This window comes from Anguilla rostrata, chromosome 2 (assembly GCF_018555375.3).
Source record: "Anguilla rostrata isolate EN2019 chromosome 2, ASM1855537v3, whole genome shotgun sequence".
Classification (NCBI taxonomy): domain Eukaryota; kingdom Metazoa; phylum Chordata; class Actinopteri; order Anguilliformes; family Anguillidae; genus Anguilla; species Anguilla rostrata.
In genome coordinates, this window is record NC_057934.1 from 20596860 (window position 1) to 20621773 (window position 24914).

The following is a 24914-nucleotide window of genomic DNA, read 5'->3' on the forward strand; positions in this document are numbered from 1 at the left end:
GGGAGAGTTTAATCAAATCTGTATAAAGGATTATTCACTCAGTGGTAAAAGAACAGACTCTTGATGACAAATCATTGCTCACTTTGACGTGTGAAGTTAAAGCAATAATGAATGATCGTAATGTAACAACTGTGACAAATGACCCCAAGGATATAGAACCACTGACACCAAACCACCTGCTCCCGATAAAGGGCCAATCTTCCTTACCACCAGGTCTCTTCAGAAAAACATATATCTATTCCCAACACCAGTGAGGACAGGTAAAATACCCTGCTGACCTATTTTGGAGACGATGGGTCAGAGAATACTCGCCCATAATACATGAAAGATATAAATGGCAGGAACAGAAACGGAACTTCTCTCCAGGCAACCTAGTTGTAATCATGGGCAAAACTGCACCCAAAAATGCATGGTTGCTTGGTTGAATTACTGAAGCTCTTCCAGATGCTTAAGGTCTGGTTAGAAGTGTTTGGGTGGAAACCAAGAGCAATGTTCTACAGAGACCTAACTCTGCTTAGTGGTGAAGCTTGTGCCCCACCGGTGAGCTAAGCGATGGTAACCTTTGACATCATAAAGTAAGTGCATATGGACATTTTCTATTGAAAAGTGTCAGTACTAATGAGGATACGTTACTATGGATACTTGTACAGTAATTATGATAGACTAATGATGGACTTTGAAATCATGAATTTCAGTTAAGAGACTGTGAATAGGCTTTATAATAGGCTCTTGTTTTAAGTTTGTAATTGTGTGACAGCCTACAATTAGGGGCTGGGTGTTGGAGCCATATTTTTATGTGACCATAAAACTGCATTGTTATCAAATTAAGAAAATAATACTGATTTAAGTGTATTGCTTATTTAGTACATTCACTTTTCGGTTAAAAGAAAACTTTTGAGGGAAAAAAAATATACTTACCTGACTAGACATGAACCTGAATAACCCCTCCTTTAATGAACCCTGGTCACTACACTGGGGAACAGGTCAATTAGCACCAGGCGTTCGGTGATCATTCAGAAAGTGGGAAGCGGCACACTTTTCGACCACACCACACATGCTTTCATTATAGTTTGTTTAAATAAACACAAACCTTTTTAAGGAAAAAACAAGAATTTTGAAGCATTGCATTTTATTGAATGCGCATCACATTAATGCTTTCCTGAATCACAGCATCTCAGACAGAAGCCACCAAAACAGGAAAGGTTTTAATTATTTTCATCATACAACATTATTTTCTTCACCAAGCTTTCTCTGTCCTGCGCAGTTGACATGTTGACCTATTACCTGTTTTTTTTTAGAGAAGTCTTTAATTGACTCAACTAATGATTTTTTCAACATTCTGTATTATTGAAACGGAAGAACTTAGAAGATAGGTAAACTGTTCTTTGGCAGTCAGATGATTACAGATTGGTTCTCACTTTGAATCGTAGTCTCATTTTGAGTCCAGTCATACCACAGGCCAGACTCCCCATGAATACTGGAGTCTAAGCGGTAGGTGATGCTTACAGAAAAGTTTCCTTAGTGATTTGCAAACAGAATAATCAAGAATATAGTCACGCTTGGTCTTAATAATAGAACATCTTTGTACATAGCCTGAGCTAAAGGCAATAACTTACACTGACGTCAATTAAGAAAAGTCAACAAAGGGATCTGAACTCGTGCTCCACAGCAAGGAAACAACCACACACCAATTATATCTAACCTTGCAAACTAAAGCTTTGAAATGTGAATAGATTTCAAATACAAATGAATTAATTAAAGAATGAATAATCTTACATCTTACATGATTTTATTCAATTCTGCAATGCCATCCATCCTACTCCTCTTCTGAAATGTATTTAATGTTCTATAGTAATGCTTCATAACTGGACTATGCTGTACATTGTTATCCGCTTAATATCCTGTTTTTAATGCCATTAATATCCAATGTGAGATTTAATTGGTCTTCATCACAGAGTCAACTAATAGATTCAGATCAATACATTCATTAGTCTGTGTTTTAAGTTCAGCTCACCTCTTGAGGTCACTGAGTACCTGTTTGGTGTCCTCTGTTAGCACAGCGTCTTTGTTTCCTGAAAACCCCCTGTGTGTAACCTTTAACCTTAAACTTTTTTTTTTTTCATATCACACAGAAAGACAGGTTTGAATATCTTGCAAATAGTTGAATAAAAGTGTGATCCACGCAAACTCGTGCATTCACCGCTACCACACACACACAATTTAAATTTTTGAGACCACAGTTAAACCTAGATAGACAGCTCTGTAGAATCCAAACTCTAGTGCCATCTACCATTACCAGAGGAACTATATTTAGCTCAGTGGCAGATGGATATATAATGGTTTTAATTTTGGACTTAATTTAAAGTTTTTAAAAAATACAGTTATCATTTCTTTCATGCATTTTGGTACCAAAATGAGCCCAAATAGTTTTGCAAAATGGTCTTAGTGGTCAGATGAGACTAAGATTCACTTGTATCAGAGTGATGGTAAGAGCAATGTGTGGAGGCCAAAAGGAACTGCTCAAGATCCAAAGCACCCCTCTCATCTGTGAAAAGTGGTAGTGGGGGTGTTATGGTTTGGGCATGCATGGCTGCCACAGGAACTGGCTCACATGTCTTCATAGATGATATAACTGCTGATAGCAGCAGCTGAATGAATTCTGAAGTGTAAAGAGACATCCTATCTCTGAATTTCAAGCAAATGCTTCCCAACTCATTGTTCGGTGTGGTCTAAGGAGCTGAAGAAACAACACAGGCAGCACCTAAAAACAGCTGCCATCTGGCCCTTTGCACAATCTTTTATTGTGTGTCTGGGCCAACACGGTGCCCATAAAGATTTCTCTGTTCCCTGCTGGGGTCCAGAAGACACATTGCAAAAATAAATAAATAAACTGGAATCAACATACCAAACTTGCAGAGATTCACAGCATGTAATCAACCTTGTGTGAGCACTGAGTCATTTCTGCTGCTTCCTTTTAAAATTTATATAAAATCTGAGTCATTCCCGCTGCTTCTCATTTAAGCTTGTGAGAATGCTGAGTCATCAATGTGCCTTCCTGTTTAAAACTGTGTGAGATTTGTCATTACTGCCACTACCTGTTCAAATGTGTGTGACTGCTGGGTCACTGCTGTTGAAGTGAGAAATGTAACACTATTTGGCATTTAGTGATTTGTGGAGGCCCTGTTGGTCTCTTTGACTATTTTTCTGTATGTTGTTTAAAAAAAAAAGACATGTTTCAGTTTGTTTTGACTACAGGTAAGTGTAAGCTGAAGATCAGCGGGTGTATTGGCAAATTTCCCAACATGCATTACTTTGCAGCTAGCCTCATTTGAAGCTGAAGTATGTGTTCTTTTTTCAAGTAAAAAAAAAAAAAAGTAGGATTGAAATATACTTTTAAAATGCCACAGAGGTCAGCATCATACACTGTGGACATATTGAAAGCAAAAACAAACACAAAGGAAGTAATAAAATTGTGACTGGAAAGTTCAATACTTTTATATTTTTAAATGCATGCTGGGTATATTGCTAACTTTAAGGTGTCCAGTTAAACACAATAAATAAAAATATTAATTACTGATGTATATGCAAATATCTCATAAAAAACACGTTTTCAACGTACAGAAAAGCCAAGTTACTCATACATACATGACGCACCCCGTCTATAACTCATTCATTTAGACTTCCAAAATCCAGGCCTGCGATTAAAAGTATTGATATCGAAATGATGCCAAGTTATGGTACTACAAACAATATAGGCTATCTTGCCTAACCGAAATTAAATAAGATGTATTTCAAACCAATGCTACCCAATGTTTCCTCAATTCTTTCAAGTCACTTGGACCTGTGTGTATAAGCATGCACTACATGGGCAGGGCAAACATATGTGTGGATGGCTTTCTCACAGTCAAGATTGATTGAATAGGCGTGTATATGTCCAATTTGTATTGGTATGTATGTATTTTGCTGCCCAGCCTTTCTGTTGCGTGAATGATAATATGTTTCTTGGTATAAGTGTGTGTTCGTAAATGTGAATGTAACATGCTGCCAGGGAAATGTCCCCATGGGGATAAAGAAGTTCTCTATGTATGCATGTACAATATGTATTTTACATGCAGTACTTCTTGTACGTAACAAATATACAATAACTTGTACATTTACTGAAATTCAGTTCAGAAGCAAGTATAAACATGTTTTATGGAGAAATATGCTTCCTGTAGTTACTCACCAGCAGTTTTCTACATGAATTTCAATGTGTTCCATGAGGCAATTCGAAATATTTGACACTTTGATCTGACACAAAGTTTGCATGACATTGTAAAATGGTAAGATTACAAAACACAGGGCCAAGTGACTTGAAAGAATTGAGGAAATATTGGGTAGCATTGCTTTGGAATACATCTTATGTAATTTCGGTGAGGCAAGATAGCCTATATTGTTTGTAGTACCGTACCTTGGCGTCATTTTGATATCATCATTTCGATATTTTTGTACGTTGAAAATGAGATATCATTTATTTTTGCAAAGCATTTTATTGTGAGAGTGAGAAATGCGAAGTGACCCTGTAAGAAACGGTTGTGGATTATGGCTATCCCTGTGTGAATTTGTACAGTCTGATGAGCGTGGCAGTTTTGGTTTGCTATATATGTAAAACACTGGCTGTGACAAAGGGTGTGGTGGCGTAAGTGTAAACGCATCAAAAACGCAGGTGACATATGGCCAGTGTATGTACTCACGGATTTGACGGCCATCCAATGAGCCTTGATTAACAAAAGAATCAGCAAGCCCGTAGAATTAGAGCTCCCTAGGTCGCAACTTGTGTACCCTGCTGTCCTGCTCCGTTGTCTGTTATTTCGCGGAGATGCACTTTTAGTGTTTGTAAGGTTTATAATGCATTTTGATAGGCTTATCTGCAGGTGGGAATCCTCTTTGCTTTTTTGCTAAGCTAGAACCGGAAAACTTGATAGTGGAGAATAGGAGCAGACGCATATGTCCCAGCAGGGTTTGCATATGAGAAAATAACAACAGTGTGAGAGAAATTAGGATGAAATTATGAAATCACGTAGTTGAAACAATATGTTTTGAGCAGAATGGGCATGTAGGTGAGGGTTGACATGATCACAGACTATAGTGTGAAGTAAATGAAGTGACCACTTGGCTTTGTAAGGTAGCCAAGTGAAGAAATATAGTTAGTAGAAATGGCAGAGTGGCGAACTGGTGTAACTTTTTAATAAAAGGAATACATTTGCCGTCATGAAATGCATATGGGTGGCCGTGAATGAGTTTTGGTAAAGCAAATATAAGCGTAAGAAAACGTTAGTGTGAAAGTGGAAAGTATCTGCCTAAGAGCGAGGGGGGATTCAATCCTTCAACCGGAGGTTTATCAGTCTGTGACTTTGTTAGTGCAGCACCATGACATAGCTATGCAATGCGTGAAATATCATTAGCAAACCTGTTCGTGGTTTTAAAGAAGAACACAGGCCAGTAAGCACAGAAGAGCTCCCGTTGAATCCATATGGCTTTGCAATATTGTAGCCGGTTAATAACTGAACATGCAGACGGTAAGTCATAATGCAGTGTATAAGTTCGGTGAACGGCGGGTAGATATGGCGCAAAAGCAATAATTGAGAAGTATAGACAATTATCAGTGAGGGTAAAAGCAGGTTAAAGAAATGTGTTCCTAGTTGGGCTTGAACCTGGGACCCCGTGTTCTCAAGACTGTAACCTTGCCCACTAGGCCACAGCAGACTAGCTTTTTAAACTGGCAATGTTTCAGAATAAAAAGGTATGGGTATTTTGCGTGTGTATACGAGTTTTTGATTGGGTCGTGTAGGTGAAGATTTGGCTGGTGTCGGTAAAATGTCCAATGGGGAGACATGTTGTTAGTGGGATTGGCGGCAGGAAAAATAAGAAGAAGAAGAAGAAGAATGAGAAGAAGAAGAAGGGAAAACGCAAAATCCCCTTAGTTTGGGACTTTATTGTGTGGACATGCAAAGTTGTTTATGAATTCTGTCTGTTGAAATGGCGTGAGAATGTACAGAATTTAATGTTTTTAAGGGCTGAGTGTCTGTGAGTGTTATGTGGCTGTGGTTATTTCTGTGGGGAACCCTGAAAAGTGCCAAACTCTCGGTGCTGTATAGGTATGGGGCATGCCCCCGCCAAGGCGTAACTTGGCGGGATGGCATACCTGCCATCCCAATAAAGATGCTTTTGTTTTTTTCCATATGTATAATCTCTGATGGCAAAAACTTAAAAAAAATAATAAACTCAACAATAGTTTTAAATCACTTCTAACTTTTAATTTCAAGGGAATGGTACATACCAAAACATAGCAAATCCATTTTCTCCCATTTATTTATTTCAGTGTGTCACATTTATTTATCTCACTTGTAAAGTTTACACATAACCATAGTCCCAACCTATCACTGCATCGTTCTCCTAAAAGCACGCAGCCAGTTGTGGCTTCTCCTCACTTTGAAATTCGCAAGCCAGGCTGTGCACAGTTGCACTGAAGGGCTGCACAAGGAATGTGTCAGCAGGCAGGCAGCTTGACTGACAGGGGGAGGTAATGTCGAGTGGCGAGGCAGGGGATACCTTGGGCAATCCACCTGACAAATAAGCACCATGGTCAAGATGCCATTACATCACCTATGAAGGGCTAGCACCTTAGCTTGTTAAATCACTTGGGAGACTGAAGAACCCCATTCACATTTAAGTGCATTCTTAAATAGTAGAATGTGACATAATAACTGCAGTGCACTCACAGTCCTGCATACTGCAAAATACGTTTTATTGATTTTTTTTTTTTTTTTTTGCATACATCTGCATTGTATTATCTGATGCCTACACATTTTGACATGTGCACTCCATTAATTTGACTTTATGTTACAGTATAGGATCAGATCAGTCATACTACACCTTTTCATAAGGAGGTGCATATGTTGAAGTATTTCAGTGAGACCAGTGAATAGGGACTGCATGAAGGAAAATAAATAAATAACTAAATAAATAATAATCATGTGCAGCTCTGACATTATCACAGCCCTCTTTTGCTTCTGTTCTCTTGTTCAAAGTCCACACTGTGGCGCATGGAATAATGATTAAAAAAACAGCAGCGTGTTTTAATCACAGGCATGTTTAGGTTCACATGGCATCCACCCAGTTATCTCACAGCAGGGGGCCTTGGCCAGAGCTCGCAGGGAGCTGTGTAATGATTCTGCATCTCAGTGCAGTGTCTGTCTCTCCCTTGGCTTCTACACAGCAAGAGGCCGCACGGCTAATAAGAACACCAAGATGATTTTCCACAATGTTTTCCGCGTGCAACTTTCACTGGCTTTCACACAGAGCCTTTTGATTTTAATGTCTGGATCTTTTGAGCAAACGGCAGGTTGCATAACGATCCATGGTTCCATAGAATCTTCTGTATTTCACATCCGCAATGTATCTTTAACAATTTAATGTACTAGTTGGACGATTGTGTTCCATGAATCTGAAAAAGAAGTTTATTGTATCAAACGGACAGAGACACATTGTAGTTCTAACGATGGTAACTCTTCCAACCCGAGAATCCTGAATATCCAGGAAAGAAAGAGATTGGTTGGAGGAGGGATGTGGTCATTTTAATACACTATGCAGTGCGATTATGTTGAATGGTAGTGGACATTTTGTCCTTCCTCCCAAATTTGTTAAGCTTCATTTACAATATAGTCAGGTTTGGACTTCATTTAGCATTTAGTCAGTTACATCTGTGGGTAACACATTGCTGATGAAAGTCAAAAAAGCAGCTGAGAATATAAAAAAGGAAGCCACAGTGCATTAGTTGAGAGAACTGCCAGATTCAAATGATATCATTTTGCATTAAATATTTTTTCTCCATTATTTAACATGCATTACTTTTTTATGGAAAAACAGTGGTGGGGTCTGTCTTTGAGAAATACCAGGAAGTTTAAGAATCCTGTGTTGAAACTGGGCAGCCTGCACAAACCCACACCATGCATATGCAAACCCATGAAGGTTTCTAGCACCTGCTCTGATAAATGTTAGCAGGATTACTGGAGTAATTGCCTTGCCTCCGACCTCCCCGGAGGTGCCACATCCACCTAATGAAATCCATTCTTTCTTAGGCTCCATAGCCATGCCTTCAAACAACAACCAGTCAACAGAAGGGAATACAGTCTCTGTCTGTGGTCAATAATGCAGCTGCACCAGCTGCTGCGCAGTTATGTCCTCACTGTCATGAGGCTGTGGACTGAGGTTAAATCAAAATGGATGCGCACTTGTCAGGAATGAAAAGGGCACTTCCAACAGGCACGCAAATGCTGGCACATGAATGCAAACACACACGCACATAGACAACGCCCAAGCACACACAAACACACACTCAGTTCATTGGGCACACACATTATCTATTCTTTGAGGTGTGGAACATGATGTAATCAGGCAGGAAGTGACCCGTTGCAATTTCCGGGAGAACCTGCTGTGGTCTGACAAGCAAGAATCCCAATTTGACCTTATTAGCCCTTTTTCTGGATTTCTGTGATGTTTATGGAAAGCCAGTTGTCCTAAGCAGCATAGTGCGATAGTCTGGCTGAAGAAAGAATACCAGCAACCTAGGTAAAATGCTTCACTTTCCTGCAAAAAACTTGTTCTTGCAGTTGATCTTGCACTTGTATGTGACTTCGTTGATTTTCTTGGTCTAGTACTATTTTTTCTAGTCTTATTAGATAAACATATTAGAAACCCATTTTGAATAACATGTGCTAAATGCCTAAATGAAATTGTAAGCCAGAAGTGTTCACAGTGAGTCTCATCAAGCAAGCAACTCACAATTTTTAATGAGAAAATATTTAACATTAAAAAAAAAAAAAAAGATTTATTTCAGCTTACCAATGCTTCCGAAGCACACCAAAGTGAAAGTCATGGGCCAGAAGAAGCGAGTCTATTTGGTAAAAGCTTTCACAGTGCCACACATCCAAAGTTGGGGATATTGATGCTAAAAATACGTTCTTTTTTTTATTCAGCTATTAGCAAGCAAGCTGGCCAGATACCATTAAAACCCAATTAAAAGAAGTGTGGTGGGCCGGATACTTTGGTACATTAAATCCTTGGGGGAGGGGGTGGACTGAAAGAGGAGTTGGGAATTCAATCAAACCACTTTAGCAATTTGTACTTAACTGCTGCGAGAAATGCAAGCAGAATTAAGCAAACACACATATTCAATTTTACGCATTTTTAAGCAAGCAGATTTTCTTACACTGCAATTTTAATTAATTTCAGTCACCTCTGACCTTGTGATAATGAGCTGGGTGCAAACAACATTGGTCCTTAGTTTTCACATATAAATGAATGGAGGGGTTACACCTTCTTCCACAAACACAATTTTGAAAGTTAATGATTGGGGATCACTAAACTCGACAGCTGTTTGAAGGGGGGGGGGGTTATAGTTTAATTGCTTCAAACTTATGCCTGAATCCAAATAAAAAAATACACATTTGGAAAAAAAAGTCAATCAAGGACAGAGGGCTACAGTGTGTAGAAATGAGAAGCTTTACCAGGTTGTAGGCACTTAAACTACAAAAAAAAGTGTTTTGAAACACTAATTTTGAAAGGGTGTCAGCTAATGCTTGCATTTCAAAACAGTATTCTTGAAATGAAATGCTTGACAGAACACCATGACACTACATTGCAGCCACTGTAGAAACATGACTAAAATATGTCCCAGCATGCATGTTATGAAACATCTGACCTTTTTTAAGATATGAATTACAGCACTTGTTATACACAGTATCCCCTTTTTAGCGAGAAAAAGTAATGGGATGAATTAACATAATTGAAATAAAGTCAATATATTTTATATTTGATTGCATATTTTTTTAAATTATGTGACTACCTGAAATCTGCGACCCACAGACATCACCATCAGTCTAAAAGATTTTTTTCGTGTACTTTTTTTTTTTTTTTAGCAAACTCTAACCTGTCTGTTCTGTTCATGAGGCTGATTAGTGGTTAGCATTTTATGGACAACCCTCTGAAAATATACTGGTGTAGTCTTCTCTTTATGGTAGCTTTTTGACAAAACTATATCTTCATCCTGGAGAATGTTCTTGATCTGTTTGACTCCAAATGCAAATTCCACACCTAGAATCAATTCTAGCTGTCTTGCGTATGAACTAATATGTAAAAACAAAGAGCTGGCGAAAAAACAGCTGAGCAGCCAATTGTCCTAATTAATTTTGGTCCTCCAAAATGAAGAGACAAGTCATACAAAGAGCTGCAATTCCTACACGGATCAGCCAATATGGATGTAAATACCCTAAAATTAAAACTGTCTATCTTATATTCACGGTTTCATTTCAAATATATCACAGAAGGTCCATCCATAGAAGAATTCGAAGAGGAAAAAAATCCATTAAAATAACAATGGAAACAAATCACTTTCATATCCATTTGTATGCACCTACACAAAACCCCTATTGCCAATGTTAAAGTCTCAACAGCGGCCTCTAGTGCAATGTAGCAGGGAGGATGCCGCTGCCTTGTCCTACCCAAGCCTTAATAAGTAACCCATTCATATATAACCTTACATTTCCTCAGCATATGTTTCACACTGCAAAAATGACATTTACAGCGGACGTCCTCCCTAATGCCATTAGAAAGGCCACAGGAGTTATTTTGGTTATTCATTTGGCGAAGCTTGGTGAAATATTTCCTACACTACTGACATTAGCTAATGTTATCTAATATTAGCGAACAGAAAGAAAGGCTTGTTATAAGATTGCTGTGGAGATTTCTCGATTTTTTCAATTGTAGATTTTTTATATTGAGGGTAGGAGCGTGGGACGACATTATAGTAATTTTTGTTAATCATTGTTAGAGGAGCTTGGTTACGGAACATATTTGACACTAGCTAACATTAGCTAATATTAACTAGCAAGCTAGCTAATAACAGTTGACTGGTCTGTGCTTTTGTTTTTTTCATCCCCTTACAGAGGGACCATTCACTCACCACCTGAAGCAACAGGAAGCCATTCAAACTGAGTTTCATAGGCCATTGGTGAAGAATTTAATATTCATTTTGCTGATTTGATTCATTGTTACTCTACAGCTTCAAGCTGGACACATTGGTATTTATTTTCATATGTTTAGTTAAAAATCTTAGAATCTTTACAACATCTTCTGAGAAATGCACACCTATTAAAACATTTGGATTTCTTGCATCTACGGAGTTCAACTAATTATTATACATGTACATTCAAATCAAGATGGAAGTTTTAATAGTAGAACAATTTGACAGTTCTGTTAGATTTTAATTACAATTAGCCATGGCTTTCATTGTTTGTTTTTTTTGTTTGTTTGTTTGTTTTTCCATCTAAGACATCACCAAGATGAACATTCAAAGTTTTTCATAAGTTTTTATCTCCGGGGGAAGAAAACATTTCTGATTCCACACCCACCAGCTGCCAGGTTATGAAACCCGGAAAGTGCATGAAAATCTCTTGGTTGCTTCATACATATAATTGGGGTTTTGAAACATCAATAAAATTGTTTCCTGTCAGTCAAGATGGATGTCCGAGAGAAGATACAGCAAAATTTTTAATTATTCGCATATTCATGAGTAATGAATATTTTTGGCGTGCCTTAGTGGATACTTTCAATTAGCATATTAAAAGCCATGTCATGTCAGTCCAAACACCAAAATGGATTTTCAAAGTAAACACCCGCCTGAATGCAATTTCATGCAGGTCATCTCAAAATATAATGTTTCATGACACAAAAAGTAGTACATTGAGGCATCTTCATTTAACAGTGTAGCTGGCATAAAGACCATTGATGGATGAACGTTCAGAATAGGAAAAAACCCTCTAGCTTCACCATTGTCATGGTTCTGTGTTCCTGTCTGTGTTTCCCTTGTTGGGCCGCCAGATGGCGGCACTTCTGTTTTGTGTCCTGCTTGTACCATGTATAATTGTATTATTGTTTTCAATTGATCAATTATTGGTTCTTGGTTGTCTCGTTTTCCCTTCCCTCTCTGTGGCCTGATTGTTCATTGTGCCCTCCTGTGTCTCGTCAATGTCTTGTCTATTTAAGTTCCCTTCTCCCAGACTCAGGTGCTGGATCCTTGGTTGTGTCTTGGTTGTTTGTTTGGTGTATGCCTCTGATCGTGTTCCTGCCCCATGTGGTCCTGCCCCATGTGTTCCTGTCCCATGTGTTCCTGCCCCGGTTCTGTTTTCCACGTGCTTTTGGATTTTCTGTGTTTCCTGTGAGTTTTGTAGATTTTACTTTGTGTTTTTTGAAGAGTTGCCCTGCGAGGCCTTTTGTTCCCTTTTGTCCTGTTTTGTTAAGTAAAGTCTGTTTCAATTACCGTTGGGAGTTTTGAGTTTTTTCCCCTCACTCTGCGGTTGGGTCCTAACCCCCCACGCACGCACCCTGACAACCATAGTGTTACTGAAGGACAGAGCAGGTCACAATAAAATTAAAAGGATTCCACTCTGTTTGATGTGTAGGTGAACTTCAATTTATTCTTTTTCTAAGGGGGTGGGGGTGGGAGGCATGTCAGAGATGGGGAGAAGAGGGTCATGAGCATCAGCCTTAATTGAATATTTCTTTTGAAGTCAGAACACATTATCTTGCGCAATGAAATGCAAATCTTGTTTGAGACACTTTGCATTTGATAGATAACCACCACTAGAACATGGGCTGTGGCCCAAGACAAAGAGGCAGGAAGTAGCTATGGTTCTATTTTTAAAAAAATTAAAAAATATATTATAATATTAATGATAGTTTTATTCAGTGTTAAAAAAAAAGAAAACAGACATGAAAAAACGTACACATCTGTACTGCAATAGGAAAAATGTGTCCCCTTACACCATGTCCTATACTGGTTTTAGGGAAAAACTTTAAAAACCACTATGTGTGTGTGACTGCGTGTGTGTGTGTGTCTGTGCGTGCAATTCCATGCCCATTTCAGGTGGCCACAGCAGTATTTGCATTAGATCACCATGGCAATGCTGAAACCTCTTATTGTTAAGCTGAAGAGCTTTTGAGGGCATGATGGAGCCGTGTCCGTGGCAATGCAAGAGCAGCAGTGGGAGGTGAAGGACCACACGCTCATCCACTCAATGATAAGGTCAGTGAGTAAGATAGATGTTGGCTGGAGGTTGCACTGCATAATTAGCTCTGCTGGGGCCCGATTTACTAAATGGTTGCGACTGTTTTTTGAATGCAAAAGCAGTTGCTACAAGGTTTAAATATCTGAGTCTGATTTACCGTGGGTCACACTGGGTCAAAATCGCTATTAGGCTATTATTTGCAGGGATTGCAACTTTCCTTTTGATACATAGTTCAATCTGTAAATGGACGTATATATACCTAGGGTGCTAATCCAGGATGGACATTTTGAAAATTATGTCAATGCACTGTTCTGCCTGATTTACAGATGCATGCCTTAATTGTGACTCACCCTTTTGTGTGTGGATTTTTAGAACTGCTGAAAGCAATACAGGTTGCACAGCCACACAGTGGTTGCAGTACTGTAAAACAGAGCTGTGTACTGGCATAAACACTCTATGAATTTGTTTGGGATCACAACCATCCCTGGACCACAGAATTCAAGCTTAAAGTTTTTTTTTTTTGTTTTTTTTTGTGTTCCGTGATTGCAGTCCATGCACATTGTATGCACAAAGGTTGAATATCTAGTGCTTCCCATAAAATTAATAACTTAACTACTAGTGGGTTGAATAAAATATGTTTTGCTTCATATTACAATGCTTAATCAATAATATATATTTTTAATTATGGACACATGTTGACATTATGTTCTGATTGATAATAATTTCCATCAGCTGCTAAGGAGCTTAGCACTAAATAATGACAGCAAATTTGACCTCATGCCTGACTGCACAAGTGTTTTTCAATCAGTTGTTAATGAATTTCTAATTCTCTGCAGCTGATATAGCTAGTTATCATGCCACATTTTGGCAGTGAAAGGTTAGTTTAATTTGCCTGGCAAAGTGCCTATTGCTGTTTGTGTTACATTACGGTACATTGTGAACCAAACAAAAAGACATGTCTAGCTAGCATGTCTAGCTATGCAGCTTACCTCATGTGTCCTGTTTTCCAGGATTTTTTTATGGTTCTCATTAGTTTCTATCTTTGAATACCATCCCCCCCTTCTAATAACATACAAAAGTCATGCTATCTTAAGCTGCCTGCTGGTTGGCTGAACAAAAGACAAAAAAGTTTACAAAGAATTTTAAACTGGAACTAATTTGGAGTTGCTAATGTTGCTTTGCAATACCTCAAAGATGTGTATTATTGCAAATTTCTGTTTTTTGGTTAAACTTAGCTTTCAATAGTTCATTGTAGATTTTGAGATATGTTTTGGATCATTGTCTTGTTCAAATAGCGAAACTCTCGTTGAAATAGAAAAACTGACTGTGGGACATTCGCTTCTAGGATTTTTAATTGATATTTAGTTGAATCCATTCTTCCATCCACCTGCATAATATTTCTTGTGCAACTGGCTACCATGCAATCCCATAAAAAGCATAAAAGATTCCCATGATTAACGGTTGGCAAGGTGTTCTTTTCTTCAAATGCTTCCCTTGCATTTCTCCCAAAATATCCTTGGAGGTTGTTGACAAAGAGTTCAAATGTTGCTTCATCTGTTCACGCTTTGTTTCAAAATGTCTCTGATTATATAAGGATTTTATTATACTTCAGACGTTGACATTCGTGATGAGATATCAGGAAAGGTTTCCTTCTGACAACATAACCATGTAGATAATTTTTTTTTTTTTTTGTGTAAGCAACACTGCACAGTGGACTGGTACACCAATGTGTTGGTGTCACTAAGCCTTGCATATCCGTTTGCAGTGATATGTGTTTTTTGCTTTGCGTACCTGACCCAGTCTATGACCAGTACTCTCAGAGTTTTTTCTCAGTCTTCCAGAACGTACCTTGACTAACTTTTGCCCTTAATTTCCATTTCTTAATGAGGTTTCTAGCAATATTAATTCAATTGTCTTTATTTTGGAGTCCATAATCAGCTGCTTTGAGGAGCCGATGGTTATTGAGAGTAACACCCTGAGGGTTAATAGGGTTCGAGTATTTATTAAACTCTGGAAATGTCTTCAGCTGGCCTAATTTAAGGCCTGAATTGTCAATAAAGTTTTGGGACCTAACTGCCTAAACATTTGCATATGCTACATTTACTGTTTTATTTTTCAAACATAAATTCAGTAAATAAATAGTAATTACGCATTAAAATGAGAAGAAATGTTTGTAACCCTGCAGAGGTTATCTTTTTGTGTGGTTAACATCATTTTGTGTGAAAACATGCAGTCACACACACACAGATACACACACATTTAAGGACTTGCTGTGGTTACATTGAGATACAGAATGTCACATCCTGCTATGATTTGAAAAGCAGTTCTGCAAAGTGGTTCATATTTAAATGAGGAACGCATTTTCAACACATAAGTGACATAACATACATTGGAGTATTTTCCGCATTGTCGGGGCTACTTTCAGCTATGTTTAATGGTGACAACGTGTTAAATACACAAAAACCTCTTGATTTCTCAATAGTTTTTCATAAATCAAGCCTCCTCTGGGTTAAGAGGAGTCAGAGATTTTAGGATTCATTCTAGGATTCAGAGGCATTCCACTGCTAGTATTTTCATCCACCTGTATGTGTGCTTAACCTGAGCAAATTGACATTTTCCAGTGGGTGCAAGGAAGCTTCTCCTTGGAGATTGGAGTAAAGCAATCGTGCAAGGTAGGTCTGAATGCTTGCTCAGAAAACATGCACAACTTTGGCAGGAATGCCTGCCACTCATGGTTCTGATAACTATTTTCACTGATGTGCACCCCCCCCCCCAACACACAGAAGCTGGTAGAGATTTTTAAATTTCCCCTTCACTACTTCCTACTTAACTTTGTTTTATTACCGCCAGGTTTTGCCTATTTAGTTTGCCCAATGTGACTGCCTCATCCCACAAATTATATGGGCAACGCAACAAATTTATCTCTTTTTCTTCGGCTTCATGGAGCAATATAGAGCTCACTTATGATCACTCACGTTTCCAACATCACAAGGTTTCAGAGTTCTCTGCAGTTACTTTAATCTTAAAAGAGAATTTGTCCAGCCCATGCAAGTAAACACTGGTAAACAGTATTCAACAAAAACACATTCAACACATAAAAATACAGTAACACATACAAGCACACATATACAGTACATACAATATATATATATATTATTATTATTTTTTTTTTTCTTCGATACAATACCTTGAAAAATAGAGGAGTAAAATACTATATATTGCATACTGTATGCTAGGGAAAGATGTGTGCTGAAATTATCAAACATTCCCCCTTATGTAATGTCAGTGTTAAAAGTACACTCAATAAAATGATAGTATTTAATATCAAAGTCTACTAAATGAAAAAATTATGGTGAGTATATCAGATAGTCTTGCATCGGGTAGTGATCTCCACTCTGTACAGAATGTTGCATGCATTTATGCACAATATTATACATATTTCCATAGGCAGTAATGATACTGCTATAATTATTGAATAAATAGAGCAAAACATATTTTATACAATATAACATAATGAAAAATGCATGAAAAACTGAAAGTGTCATTTAATTTTAGAATTGCACCATGGCCCACATATTGCATTGCTCCAGATGTTGTTAATGCCTGTAATTTCACTGCAATTTATTTTCTAATGATGCTTTCGATCACTGCGGATCTATGGCATATGTGGCTGTCATTGTTTTCGGGAACTTGCAACATCAGGGAAAGCCTTCACTATTAGAACTCAGCCCGTGGACTTCTTATGACAACAGTAATTCCAGGTCACATATTTGTACCTATCCTGGCTAATGTTAGGAACACTATTCTATTGGGTAAAGGTATATAATGCAGGTGTTTTGTAGGCAGACAATCTTTTACACTGAGTGCACCCCTTAACGTGTGAGAATATAATATGGTACTCCGTAGAGCAGCTATTTTGTGTTACCTCATTCGGTATTTAGCTATCCTGGACATTTAGTTAGAACTGGGATGCAATATTTCAATATTTCAATATTTAATGTTATGCTGTGTTTAATAATCAGTGAACCCTGATGAGGACAAGTCTTTGTTTGCAACAAGCTGCTTTACTGAAGTTGGCTACACGTAGCTAGATAGCATGTATGCTGTATCAAATTTAGTTCCCCTGATTGAATTAAATGCAGGTGAACTACCTATGCCTAGGCATTTACTCTGTATTTTATCATCAGTGAATCCTGAGCAGAACAAGGAGTCTTTGTTTTTCAACTTTGTTAGCTTTGTTAGTGAAGGTGGCTACATGCAGCTAGATAGCATGCAATTCAGTTCCTGACTGAAACAAATGCTGGTGAATTACCAAGCTTGCTAAATCGCAACTATGAACAGCAACAGCAGTTCCCATAGGGAGGAAGACATCTTGATGAGAGAACAGAATTCAATACAAAAGCTCCCCAACCTTGGGCATCTAGCTGCCTAACATAACTAGCTAGCTAACAGTAATGTTACTTGCAGGTCCTACAGAAAACAGGCCAACTCCACATTGCTTTTCATCCCCTTGGAAAACTTCAGCTGATAATTGAATATGCCCTGTCAGCTTGTCTTTTTGCTTTGCTGCACCTAGGCTTCTTAACATCCATCATTGCAGCAGCTAACAAGCAACACATCTGGAATCTGATCCCAAACCACTGGCTCTGTAGCCATGCCCACCCCTCCCCACACGAAAAAAGGGTGCCACGCCCATAAACGTCCCACACATATTTTAGACTAACAAATACAGGTAACAGATGCAGGAATTTGAAACTAAGAAAATACATATATTGCCAAAGAATCATAGATATGCCTTAGCATGGTTATTTGATCATATTTTCTGCATAGTATGCCTTTAACAGTTGGTCTGTTTCTCCATTTCTCTTCTTGCTCTGTGTCCTGTAGTGAGGTTGTGATAGAATGTGCTTCACTTAGGTACAGTATTAACTGCAGCCTCAATCAGAATTTTATTAGATTAGTTATTAGATACATTGGATTAGAACATCCCAGATTTATTTGCTTGCCATCTTTTTGTTATATGAATAATCAATTCTAATTCATTCATACATTCTTTATATGTACGCTGTTAAAAATGATTTGCCTTTTACAAGATTTAACAATATTTCACAGTAAAATATTATAATCAGAATTTTACTGTGAAATCAATGCTAGCTGGCGTCTACAAGATGTGACATTAATATTCACCCTAAAATATTGTAATCTGAATTTTACTGTGAAATCAATGATTACCTGGATTTTACAATATTTAATAGTAATATTTCAGAATATTATTGTGAAGACAAAGCAAGGCAATAGGCAATATTACAGCAAAATATGGTGAAATTAGAATTGACCTGGACCACACAGCATTATGGCTGTGGTTGCAAGTGAAGCAGTACCAATGAAAAACTATCAGACAGATACAATCAGTATTAAGCAATATTCAGTGTTATTTCAGCATCTGGATAGGTTTACTAACAGTGGCTCCCCCTTCATGACTTTAATACATACAGCTAAATGTGCTTGTCCTTTACTGGGATTTTGTTTCAATAACTTACTGCGAATTGGTTAACAGTAAATTACTGTGAAGTTTACTGTAACAGTACGGCAACTATTAGCCAATAATTTACAGTAAAATTCTGGCCAGTTATTTTACAGTGTAAAGGAACTTAAATAATTAAAAAACAAGTCCAATTTCCCAGTTGATACTCCTAATTTTCTGACTCCACGAGTCATTGCCAGCATCACATTGGCTGAAAAATGCATGTGACCTCCAGAAGTCACTGAGACTTCACAGATCAGTCTGTCTGCACACGTGAGGAATACCAGAGGAGGCCTAAAATGAGAATTTATGCGTAGGAACGGTTCTGTGCCTGCACCTGCAGCATACATGGACCCATGGCCTGGCAGGACACACAGGTCCTTTTCTGGTAATTCACTGGCGAGCCTCCATCTGACCAAAGAAGAGACACTCTCTTTCCAATGAATGGGTGATTCTTACAGCTGTAGGCTCTCTCTCTGTGCCAGCCCAATCGTCCTTGCCCAGAGGTATGCAATAATGTGATTCCGCAGTTTGTGCAATAAAGTGAAAAGGATTCTACTGCTGCCATTCTGAGTCTTTCCAAAAGGAACCGGGAAAGTGCCGCAAGTGTTGGTAGGGGAGAAGGGTATGGCCTTGGCTCACATTCTTTTGTATTTGCTAGGCCATCTTGAGTACTATGAGTGTGTGTGTATACTGTGCATGTATATTTAAGAGCATCTCTTAGAAAAGAAAACAAACATGAAAGTGATTATTTTTTTTATCCTTGGACAAAATAGCTCAAATGCAAGGCATTAAGAAATCATAGGGGATTAAGTTGAATGAAAGTGTGAATGTGAGAGTGGAGGAGAGTGAAAAAGAAAGGAGTGAGATAAGGAGGAGATAGATGTCAAGCAGGAAATTAGGTGAATGTAGCTCTCATTTGTGTTGGTTCTGCGTGTGGCTGTAGGTTTGTGTGCATGTCTTTTTTGTGTGCATATGCTTGTGTGCATGTCATGTGCATTTCTGTGTGCACTGTAATGGAATAATAATTCAGAAAGTGCTTATTTATGTTTCCCTGGCTACCTTAGAATAAAATATATTCTTACACATATCCCTTGATTAATAAGTTACATTTCTTTCCCATGAATAATTTTCCTTTCAGACATGGCAAGTGGCTTAATTTTTACATGCATCAACCAAAATAGCATGCTTGCTTGAAAGACAAGCAAAGTTTCTCAAAAACCAACAAAAAAATTTGAAATAAGAAGTAGGTCTATTCCTTCACATTAAAACACAGAATGTATACAGTCACATACCTTCATTAAAAATATACTGTAGATTATCCCAAAAAAGAAATTACCATAAAACTGCATTTGAGAAATGTATGGATTTTGTAAAAATAAATAAATAAATAAATAAATAAATTTTAAAAAGCAATGAATGTTTGTCAGCCATTAAGCATATATTCCTTCTATAATATATTTTGGATTTCACTTCTAATTTCACTGCATATTTTTCTTGTCTATAGTTTGCTTTACTTTGTGGGGTAAACCATACAGGCCTGAGAAATTGCATTGGAAAAGTGCCTGTCAATGAATAAATGTAATATAACTGAAAATTCAGACACATAGATTTGGAATGACCTAGACATGAACATGGTGACATGCAAGTTGATATTTGCATACAATAAAAAGACTGGCATGCACACATATGCGCACTGACGTACAGAGATGCAAACTGACACGCGAGTAAGGCAGACTGGCATGCACATGTGTGCGCCCTGACATGCGGAGAGCGTTATATTGACATGCGCCCTAACATGTTGATCCGTTCTTTTTTTTCCAGCTCTTTGAAGAGGCAAAGCATGCAGCGACCACATTGCTGCCCTGGATCTTTGCCATATGAATCTTTTGATGGCACTGCACATGTTGTGCGTATGCTCCTTGATGCTGTGAGGTTAACAGAGCTCATGGGCGGCTGGTAGCTGATTGGCCATTATTAACACAGCAAGGGCCACGCTCGTCAGTGTCAGTGCTGCAGTGCTCGAAGAACTATCCTTTGTTTTTTATTTTTTGTTTTTTTACTGTTTACTGTTGTCCTTTAATATTTTTAGGTCACACTGTAAATAATAAAATATTCAATACGCATCTTTTGATATAAGACATGTGACGTGGCTATTTTCTTACATAATCATTTTTCTCTCTTTAAACATCAGCGCGTTGGTTGCGTTATTGTGTAGATTGGTTGTAGTGGTTTAATGTTACGAACCGTTCCACCCTCTTTGTTATTGCAACACTGAAGGGTATTTCCATTCGTAACAGACATATTAAGGCAGAACAAATTATCCCACAATATCACCACAATTTTTCTTGTGTTTGTATGTTAAATGTTGATACAGTTTTGCACAGTAGTTGTTTATTGTATTTGATTATTAAATCTAAGTAATTTTTCTTGCCACAAAATGAGGCATAGGGATGTCTCAGCAAAATCAAGTGAAATTATGTTAAAGAAGTGTTCAGATTAGATGTAAAGCAGTCAAGCATATTTGGTTTTTAAGAGTGTCCGTGCTGGGTCATTCTAATTTAAAAGCATTCCGTGTGGCATTTAAAAGTGCCCAATGATGCACTTTACCTTTGTCCATTATTAATTATTCATGAATATACAAATAGTGAAACTTATTTGCATATCCATTCACTGGTAGTTTGTGGGAAGCCAATAAAATGTATGTAGCAGCCAATAAAACGTCACATGACTCAACATTTACCTTGGATCAAAATACATTACCATGGAACAATAAACCTCTTTTTAAGCCAATGTTTATTATTATGTTTTTTCATTTAAACTGAGTGAGGTTTACCTTTTTGCAAACAAATGCAATTTCACCAAGGTAAAGGACAACTTAATTATACTCTAAAACTGAAAAAGGTGCTTCAAGGCACACTTTTTAGTTAACTAAACTAAATCAAATAGTTTGTTCTGTATCCTCACATAAACCTGTGTGACATCACTGTAATTGTGTTTTGTCCAAACTCACAGATGACCAGTCCAGGGAGGAACATGTATACACTTAACATAAAGAGACCAAAATAATATATGTGGGTAAGAGTTACAGTGCTAATGGGTCACGAAGTTTATTAGTCCGATAAAATCGAACAATTCCTCTACACCCACCTCAACACTAGTATGCACTAGTGTATCTTTGGTGTACTAATGCATAATGTTTTACTGACATAATTATATTGTTGCACTCAGTTGTAAGAAAAAAAGGAGAAACAAGAGATACTGTAATAAATTGTTCACAAGAACTGATGGCAGAAAATAGTACAATGGATTTGCCATTGCCCTTTACAATGTGTGTACCACAAATCTGTAGTCTGGTGGAGTCCGAGGCTACACATTTAAAATATAGGCTAATGAAAACAAGAGCACAATCGTAAAGGAAATCTGTAACATGTATCTCCAATAGGATCTCATTCAAAAAACTTGGAAACAAGAAGTGTACTTGCCCTATGAGCTTAGTTCTGCTTTGGTTCCAATGGATAAGCCACAGTCTGCCTTAAACCTATTTAAACAGCTGCTGAAAATAAGGCAGCACAGAAAAGAAAGAACACTGGTGTAGAAAATCTGTTCTTTATATACTCTGGAGCTTCTATAGTGTGGAGTTAATAACCCTGCCCAGAGTAAGTAAGAACACCGGACAGAAACAATACTGGAGTTGAAGAACTGGCTTTTATGTACTGTTTAACATCTGTGAAGGATCCTTCATCATAGCATGCAGAAAGTGTTGAGGGATGTGCGCACATCAAGATGGGGGCTGGAGGCAAAGACCGAACCTCACCATACGTGGAATAAAGACATTACATTTAATACCTCGTACACAGTCCTTTTTTATAGTCTAATGGGATTATTTGCCTCATAACTCCAAATAAAAGGAATGTAGACCAATTACTGTGTGCTGGTAAGTGCACATGATTTCAGGCACTGTGCATGCCATGCACAATGATTCATAAATGTTCTTCTGGATTTATGTCAGCCCATTCCCTTAAACTAATATCAAGAAATGATCTGTACTGTTCTATTGATTTATGCATGCGCTGTATATTGCTATTCAGTTCTGTTGCATAAAAGATGATTATATTATTGAGCTTGTACAGGGTACAGAAGATCAGACCTTTTATAAACAGAAAAGTAACCAAACGAAAGCTTTTGGTTACTTTCAATAACTCTGCGACGTGAAAGCCATCCGTAATTCATGAGATCAGAGGGAAGGAGAGCAGCAGCCCTCTGTGATGTATTATTAATGTTATGGGAGCGTTAACTCCGCTTACCCCATTGAATCAGTCACCTTTTCTGTTGTTCCTCACAGCTGTGAGTGCGCTTTGAAAATGTGCTGTTGCCATCATCTTTACCAAAGTCTACATTGTGCTGGAAGAGCATTACACAGAGCGGTGATCTGCCATTGGACTCTGATGACACAGGCTGGTAATACACACACATACATGCACATGCCCATGCTCTCACACTCATACCAGTGGCATGCCCAGGACGTTACTCGTGGGGTGGCGGAGGGGTGACAAGGGCATATCTGGCAATTCATTTTTGTAGGGGACATGAGTCTGTATCTCAAGAGGACTCTACTATTCTACTATCCTGAAACCTTCAATACGAGGGACATTCAATAATAATATTTTTGAAAATACAGTACATTGCCAAAAATATGTGGACACCTGACATCCACCATCTCATCCAAATGTATGCGCATTAATATGGAGTTAGTCCATTGTTTGTTGCTGTAACAACCTCCATTCGTCCTGGAAAGCTTTAAACTAGATGTTGGAGCATTGCTGCAGGGATTTGCTTCCATTCAGCCAAAAGAGCATTAGTGTGGTCGGGTACTAATTGGGCGATTAGGTCTGGCTCGCAGTTGGCTTTCCAATTGACTAGCCCAAACCATTCCAATAGGGCCTAGCCCAAACCATGAAAAAACAGCCCCAGTCCAGGGGTTGTCCAAATTCTTTCAGTCATATAATGTATTTTCACGTTTTTTTTGTCATACAAAGCGCTTGTATTATGGCAAAAAACCACACTTTTTTCTGCCAGATATCAGGAGAATATTAAGCGTTGCCACACAGTGGACAGACACATGCAATCAAGCTTTTTCACAGAACTTCCTATTTTTTTACCACTTCATACTTGCATGCAACACGTTTTAAGAATAAAGAGTAGCAAGCTTCAATAATAATAATGATAATTGCTGAAAAAATGTAGATAGAAAGATTTGATTTAAGTGTTTTCCCTTTTAATACATCATTTAGATTTTTAGTCTTATACCACAGATACAAGACTTACATACAATACCATTAAGTATACAGTCTATCAGCATATATCATACTACTTTATGCCATATACCACTGTAATTTGATCTGGGGCAAGGGGTCCTTCCCTGGAAAAGTCTGTTGTATAGTATAGTTCATTTTGTTCATTTTTGTGATTACTAGGGAGTAGAATTACCATTAAATTAATTAGAATAAACAAATAATCCCCACCAGGGATGAAAACTTTTCAAGCAGAAATGGAAGCGGCAAACCCAGAGGATATTGGACTATGTGCGAGTATAAAATGGCATCTCTGCATATTAGTGATACTGTGATGAACAATGCTCTTCAATGTTTTTTTGCAGTATAGTATATGGTCAGTAAATTACTGCCAGTTTTGTCAATGATTTAGGATATTCAACATCTGTATGATCTTATGTTATTATTACTCTCACATATCTCCAAGTGACTGTTCCATTCTTTTCTGGCAAATGAATGATGCTTGGTAGTAAGCAGTATTTGTACTGCTAGGAGCTGCCATTCTGTTTCTGCTGGATTAAGTCAGCTATCCTGGGCCTGAATATACATATAATGCTGAGCATAGCATTATTATGTAACTGCTGCTAACCGAAGGTAAGGATGGGCATAGTTTTCTTGTGCGACAGTTTTGCAAATCATCAAGAGAATCGTGGTCTACATTATGATATGAAAGTTGTTTATGTAGACCATGATTCTCTTGGTGATTTGCAAAACTGACACTCAAGAAAACTGCCCATCCTTACCTTTGGTTGGCAGGAGGTATCATTCCCGATTTGACTCGCCAGCTATTTCTGAATGGTTTCACAATTTGTCGGATCTTTTCTGCGTGATGGCGGAACCTCTCAACCCGCATGTGCGCAGGCACGTTCCGCCGTGCCGATTGCCTGCTTTTGCGTCTTGTTTGTGTCAACCTTAATTTGATGTCTTGGTGAGAAGACAAGGTATGTGACA